The sequence below is a fragment of the Aphis gossypii genome, unplaced genomic scaffold (assembly GCF_020184175.1).
Source record: "Aphis gossypii isolate Hap1 unplaced genomic scaffold, ASM2018417v2 Contig00616, whole genome shotgun sequence".
Taxonomy (NCBI): Eukaryota; Metazoa; Arthropoda; class Insecta; order Hemiptera; family Aphididae; genus Aphis; species Aphis gossypii.
In genome coordinates, this window is record NW_026083193.1 from 37,234 (window position 1) to 45,684 (window position 8,451).

Here is an 8,451-nt window from a genome sequence, read left to right on the forward strand (position 1 = left end):
TTTTTTTTTTTTTTTTTATATTGTTGAAATGTGATATTTATATTAAGTATAGGTACTGTTTTTAGTTACGTACAATTCGTATATAATAGCGTATACTTGGGAAAATATAGTGGGTATACTTAAATAGGTGAATAATAATAGTAAGATAAGATATAGATAATAGTTTATGATCAATATCTGTGTGAGGCGACACGCGTGTGTGATACAAAGTGAAACGCGTACATCGAATCATTACTAATTGATGGATTCAGTTCAGGGGTTCTCAAAAAAAAATGTATTAATTTTTTTGGCGGAAATCGAAATATAACCTTTGGCGGAAAACGGCCATGGTGATAACGGGCTAGGATCAATTTGGCGGAAAACGGTTACGCCCAGTAATTTTTGGTAAATTTACATGTAGGTATAATTAATATTAAATATAATATTTATTCTCTATTTCTTACAATTGTAATTTTTTAACCATCCTTTGATTCCAAAAATCCACATCAAAAAAAATTTGTTCAACATTTGTCCAATTACTGGTATGAATAATGAAGTAACACATAGTTTTATTCTTAATTGTCCCATTACTTGAAAATAATACGTGTGATCTTTCTTCAGAGATATCATACCTTCTTTTACCGAACAATATGGTAACTAAATTAATATGATAAACAAATTTTAGATTTTATATAAACATATAGTATAGTAGTGCATAAAGGTAAATTGTGATAAATGTGTATTGTGTGCTGATCTGAGATAATGATATTGTTTTACATTTTTAATATTATAATTCGTCATAATTATCATACAAACCAAATTTTGTTCAACTGCTTCCAAGGCACTAGTTGTATCTTTTGCAGCGTATGGACATTTTATCTCCAAAATTATATCTTGTCCAACCAGTCCATTTGAACTCATGTTACAATATTTAATTTGTTATTATGTATAAGGTAATTACTGAATAGTAAATATATTGTAATGATTAACACGCTGTATACACTATACAGTGTAATTGCAATTTTGAATATATATAAATACCTGCATAATTATTAATTTGTATGATTGTGTTACCTGGACTTGCAGCCAAAAAAGGATATTCTCGGTCAATGAATAGTCCACATAACTCCACATGTATTTGGAAAAGTTGTTCAAAATAAGTTCTGGCAAATGGTTCCATTTCTATACCGTAAGCCATTGATTTACAAGTTACAGGTGGCTTATAAAGTATTCCATGGACTTTATTTTTGCAGCTGGTATTGTCCCTCATTTTGCAACTTCTCTCCAATTTCGATGCAGTTAACGTATATTTCTTTCTTTAAACCACAACTGACTCTGACTTTGGTCTCTCGTTAATTTTTCAATTTCGACCCGATCAATTCTGTAGCTTTTTTAAAAATTCATTTTTTTTCTCCACCATATCTTCATTACATAAAATAAGGAAATCGTCTAACGGCTCAGCTAAACCGTAATATTTATCGGGCGCACTAGATGTAAATTTCTGTTTCCTACGAATAACTCCACTATCAAAAAGTTTTCGTCTCCTCATGATAGTATTATTCCGAATTTTATTAATATTTGTTGCATATTTCTTACTAAACATTCCTATTTGAAATAAATTATTAAGTTGTTCATTGTAAATGTATGAATTATAATATTTAGATTATTTTATTTACCTGGACTTTTAGACATAATTTTTTTTTGGACTGTGCGTATATAATTTTTTAGAATTAAATGCAACAACTGCTGCAGCTTCTATTCGTGTTTTATAATTATTTCCCTGCGTAAAATTGATGCGTTTTCCTCCGATATGCTTATTAATTAGACTGTTGAATTGTTCGCACGGGTTATTGTCTGTATTTTCAATCAAGCTCTCTGTATTTGCAGCTAATCTGTATACGATATTTCGTATATCAGCCATCAAATTTGTTTTCTCAGCTTCAGGTACAAAATTGGTTTCTCCAACTTTAGCTCCTTTGCAAAATACGGGGCACAGTTGTTGTGTTGTCCTAGACGATGATATGGACTATTCATAACATCTTTTCTGAGATCTAAAACATAATATGTGTAGATAAAATTGTTTTAAACAAAAATTAATTTCGATAAATTATATAGCCCAATGCGTAATAAATAAAATACAATAAATAAATAGGATATTTACCTGTTATTTTTTGTTGAATTGATGTTTTTTCATTCAATCGATGTTTGATAGCCTTCGTTATGTCTGTACGAAAACGTAAAAATGTGTTGTAATGAATTTACGAATTACAACTGGATACTCAGTTTTTTTGGAAGAGCCGTCAATTTCATTCCGTAGTTACGCAGAAGGTGGTTCCTACATTCAATTTTTTGAATTTTGAAGCCAGGTCCGTAAGGTAAAACTTCATTCAATCTTTTTGTGACACTGCTGTCACCATCACCTATTATAAATGTGTATCAATATATTATTATGGCATTCAAGTTGTGACGATACAACTAATATTAGCAATGTTATAGTATTCGTTTGTATATTTCAGATCTTACGAATTACAATTATTTTTAAAGTTTCTATTTATCTACTTTTTATATTTTATTTCTTACCAATAAGTTTATTATATTTTAACCCGTGCATATTTAAACTATTAGAAAATCCTTCTAATATACCATCTGCTTCCATAGCTGTAGATGACTTTTTCCAATTAAGAAAACAAACGTGAACAGGTGCCTCACATTTTTTATTTAAAGCTCGTTGGCAAACAGAACAGTAACTGTTACGTATTCCTACAAATAACACTTTTTTAGTGTTAAATCCAATAATAGTCGCCTGAAAAAGAATTCATGTTTTATTTTAAATTATTTTGATCTTTTTATAAATTTTAAATTTTAATGTTTCTTACTGCTGCCCAGAAAATGAGTTATATTTTGTTTTGTAAGATCTTTTTGACCACTGACCATCAGCTATAACTGTACACATTGGTACACCGCATTCATCTACATTTCCATTTTTAATTGCTAATTGTCTTTCTTCGTCTCCAGCTTTTATCTTTCTTCGATTGCAGCATCATTTACTGAATTACTTACAACAGATAGATTATGCAGGTATGATGTAGAAGAGAGAGATGGAAGTTCAATCGAAGAAGATAATTCGGAGAGTTGCGTGTGCCCTATTCCTATATTAATTATTATATTATTTATATAATTTTTTTAAATAATTATTACAAAATATGAACACTAAGAAACATTATAAATAACTAAAACTGTAAATACCTATTGCCAAGCTGCCATTTACTATTGCTTTATTAATGGTCAAATATACATTACTATTTTCTGATGTTATAGTAGAAATAGCATTACACATTTTACATCGGAATGAAAAAATAGACATGTACCCTTTACGTGTTTCGGATAAAAATTCCATGTCTAAAAACGAGCACTCGAATGGCTTATGTCGGATTTTTTGTATTTGATCAAATAAATGCCTTATGTCTACGATTCGCCTACCTTCAAGACATCTATAAAATAAAAAATAATAATCAATATTTCATATAATGTTTTAATTTTTTTCTAATGTAGGTATACCGTGTGTAGTGATTTAGGGAATAAGTTAGGAAGTAGGATAAGGTTATTTAATTTTTAATCTAAAATAAAGTCTTCCTTAAATCAGAAACACACGGCTCTCTAATAGGTATATAGTATTATGTATAAACATTTATTTTACTCGGAATTTATAGATTCTTCATTAGCAGTTGAAGTTGAAGTTGAACAATGCAGTTCTTCGCACAAACTATGATTCATTATATCTGTTACGCTATGTTCAGAAATTCCAATTTGACTTTTTTTTACAGATATAAAAGGTTTTGCAATCATTGCAGGTGTAATGTTAGAGATAGGAGCAAATGAGCTAATGCTACTTGGCGTTACATCAAAGTTCAAACTGCAGCTAAAGTTAATTTAACAAAATAAATAAAATTGATTCTTTAATATTTAGTGTGTAAAATAAAAATACTTTATTACCTATTTCTGGAGCCCGTGGGCATATTATGTTAACATTTTTTAAATAAAATACATAATATATACATTAGATTAAATAAATAAATCAAAATGATGTGAAAATTTAACTGTGTATAAAATATAACGCTAATATAATGATTTTATAAAAATGTCAAGTATTTAGAATTTACAAAAAATCGTTTTTGAGTTACAGCATATTAAAGAAATCAATATTTTTGAAAACTGTAATACATTTTTTCACTTTTGACCCCCCAAAGTACCAACTCAATACGATTTTCTACCAAAAACTATTCCTAAAATTGAAGCACTTTTACTGTTTCAAAACTTGATTTACAAAATTAAATAATGCAGCATGTGCATATGTCAATATTAGAATTAGATTAAAAATAAGTAGAATAAAATATTAATTTAAGTATTTAATTTTTATTGTATACGAATTATCTTCAAAAAAGGTTGAATTTAAATTTAAATCAATGTTCACATTATTAGAATTGTTATCAGCTGTACTCGAAATTTCATTTCTAAAAATTAATTATTTTTTAAAAGTGTACATTTAATTGTAATTTTATTCTTTCATGGTAACAGTTTGCACCACTCAAAAACGTTTATTTAATACAATAATAATTGTTACGAATAAACTTACGAGTTTTCAATATCTTCTACCATAAATTGTGCTGCCGTAGATGGCAAATTGTTCTTTTTCTCGTTAAAACTGCTTATAAACATAAATTTATTAAAATGTTTATAAAAATTAGGAGTATTTTATTTAGCTTACGAATCATTATTTTGAGTTGAACATTCTTTATTTTTCATTTTCTCAATGCGGTCTTTCATTATTGTTTTGATAGACCTTTTTTTGAAACGCGTGATTTAATTTTTTTAATTTTATCATTCGGCAAGTCCAGTGGTAATACATCATTCGTATAATTCACCAGTGAAGTGTCATATTTATTATTTTTTATTAGTTTGAATACACTTTTTAACATATTTTTAGATGAAAAATATTTAGCTATTACCATGGGATTTTCTCATTAGGTAACAGAGTAGTACCTGTCGCTTCCCACTCAATGCCATCTGTAATTTTTTTCGATTCATCATATTCAATATATATGTACCACTTACCTGGTTGTGGCTCAAGTTGTGTACATTCAATGCTTTCAGTTAAAAATGTTTTTTTAAGTATTTGTATTGCTTCTTTCAAGTTGATACGAAAACGATTCGGTAAAAAAATTTTAACATTCTTTGAATTTTTTGATTCACTTTGATATTTAAACATATTCAGTATAAAAACAAAATAATGTTTGAGCTATGATGATATTGTAAACGTTATAATTTAATAACTAATAGTACAAGAACTATTTTCTTTCTGACACAATGTTCATGAATAAATATCGGCTGGCTATGAATTATTTCAACAAATAGATCATTATATTGAACTATTGACGAATTTCAAATTTAATCTTCGATTATAATACACAACATAATATCAATATATCATGACTAAGATTTTAATTCTCCTTTACATTGTTATAGACAATTATAGACCAATTATAGACCATGCACCATGCATATTTACAAATCATTATACATCATTAAAATTGTACATAATATAATTAGTTGTTATAATTATAATTGCTTATAATAATACTAAATTAACTGTATAATAATAATATTAAATAAATAAATAATAGTATTAAAAATATCTCCATTAATTAATAAATTAAAGTAACATTATTGTTATCTACTAGGCAATAAATTCCAACATTTAAGTCATTCCATCAATTGAATATAGGTATTTTGTCACAAGATTACAAGTGGTTCAGTCAGCTATTTGACATTGTTGTATATTATTAAAATTTATAGTTTAATTCAAGAATCAATACAGAAGCTAAGAAAACTGATATTTTAAGAAAGGTAAGAAATATTTATTTACATATTTTGTTTTTATGGTTATGGAGCTAGGTATAGTCAGTCTTGTAAAGTACTTCATGTAAAGTATTCAAATATTATTTAAGTGCTTACTCAATAATTATTTTCAAATACTTATTCGTCTAAGTTTATATAATATTTTTTCTATTTTAGTTTAAATTTTAATCGCGGGTAAAAAATTTTTTGTGGTTTTTATTTTTTTTACTCTGAATATATTCAACCGTAAATTCTAATAGGTACTTCGACAAAAAATAAAATGTGTATATTTTTATAGTTACACCAAATGATACAGTGCAATATGGTTTATAAAATAAACTTAAAATATTTAAATCGGTGCTGTTGATTTATAAGTAAAAAAATATATTTAGAAAAAAATGAAAGTAGGTATTTGAAAGTATCCACAAACACATTTTTAAAGTTTTTAAATTCGTCCTAAAATAATTTTTTACTGAGTATATTCAAATACTTGTTTTAAATACTTTTCAAAATAAGTATCTGTATCTGTATTTGAATACATTTAAAAAGTATCTTTTAGAAGACTGGAGCAGGTTCTGCACTGTGAATCTTATGTAATCGTGATGTACCTGTATATAACTATAACTTTTGATTTTATTAATTATACATCTTAAATATTCAATTAGATAAGCTGCGTTGTAACATAAGTCAAAACAAAAAAAAAAATAAACAAAAATGGATTTTTGGACAAGGATATGCTATAATTATACCATACTGCAGCAGATACTTCTCATCTGTCCACATTCTACTTGGGAAACTTCATTTCAAAATGCAGATGACGAATTTTACAAACTGAAGTCAACCAATGACAGCCCGGGATTACAATATGAGATTGTAGGTAAAGCTAAATTATGTAAAAGTAGTTGGACTATTAATACGTATTTAGATTTAGATACTTAGATAATAGTTTAGATATTAATAAATCAATGTTAAAATCAATTAAAACGTATGATAAAATTAGTAATATAACTTTCATATCTGTACTTCGATTAAAAAAACAAATACTTGAGTTAGGAAAGGAAATTATAGTACTTAGACAATTAGCTGAACACGATAAAGAGTTAAAAGGTCTTTCGAATCCGGAGGTTCGGCACTACAATGGATGTTTGGTATTGCCGATGCCGACGACGTTCGAAGATATGATAGCACCATAAATAATATGGAGAAAGATCAAAATAAAATGTTAAGAATTGTTCACGATCAAGTATCGATTTTGAGAAGTACAATTAGTAACTTAAATGACACAATTACATCATTCAATGAAATAAAATTTTATTTGATTTCAATATGAAAAAGGTAGAAACAAATTTAAATAAGTTTAGTAATGAACTATCTGAAGCAAAAAAAATGTTTGATATTGAATTAGTATATTTGATTGAAAATAATATGTTTGAGTTAGAAATGTTTATAACTAGAATACAGAGAATGATATCCAATGCACACATTAATAAAGTAGATGCTTTTGTAATGACGCCTAATCAAATTTTATCGGAAATAAAAGTATTGAAAATATTCTTCCCGATGATTTAAAAATGCCAGTAAAATTCGATTTAGAAAATATTCATCAAATATTCAAAATAATGAGTGTCGAACTACATTTTATAATGATAAATTAATATTTTCAATGAAAATTCCACTATGTATTATCGATAATTTCAACTTATATCATATTTTACCTATTTACGTCCCAATTAATGAATACGGTCAATTTCTACACATGACTGAAAGCCCGATGTATTTATTAGCGGACGAAATGGTTACAAAATATTTTCAATGGCCTAATATCAAAAACTGTATATAGTAGTTGCTAATATATTTGTATGCACTTTTAATGAAATGATACACAACGGTGAGACGGATCCCATCTGTGTAACAGAACTACTAAAGAACTCAGTAAGTAGACCATCACTATGTGAAACTTTTATTACAGAATTCAAAAAGAAATGTGGTATCCATCATTTTTTAAAAATAATTGGTACTTTGTGTGTGAAAAACCAACGACCATCACAATAATTTGTAACAAGCAAACTAAAAATTTTAAAATTAAAATTCAAAATTCTGGTAAATTATACTTAAAATCTGGTTGTTTTGCTTTTACTGCGAAAGGCGTTCTTAGAACAGAACAATCTTTAGAAACATCACTTCCAGTCACTATACCAATTTAATTATCCCTTTTAAATGATTCTTGTTGTAATATCTCTGTACACAATCATCATACCCAAAACCAATTCACCTAAATGAAATAAAGAATCTCAAATTTAATAAAGATGCTTTCATTCAACCGAATAAACTTACAACTAGACCAACAAGACAAATTAATTATCTCTGTTATTATGGATAAAACATATGACTTCGTTTATGCAAATAAATACTTAATATTAATTGTATTTATATTAATAATATATTGTATTTTTAAGTATTTTAAAAATGTAAAAAGGAAATCATCCGTGGAAAATGATATAGAACTCGGTTATCGTCCCTGTGCTTCACAAGTATAATGTATTACTGTATTCGTTTTATTATTTATTACCAATTTTA

The 8,451-nt window shown here is 26.9% G+C and overlaps 2 pseudogenes; one reads left to right on the forward strand and one right to left on the reverse strand.

The window, feature by feature from the left end:
* Positions 1-552: 552 nt before the first annotated feature.
* On the reverse strand, positions 553-1,574 carry LOC126554814 (uncharacterized; annotated as a pseudogene).
* Positions 1,575-6,543: 4,969 nt separating this feature from the next.
* On the forward strand, positions 6,544-8,150 carry LOC126554815 (uncharacterized; annotated as a pseudogene).
* The last annotated feature ends 301 nt before the right edge of the window (positions 8,151-8,451 follow it).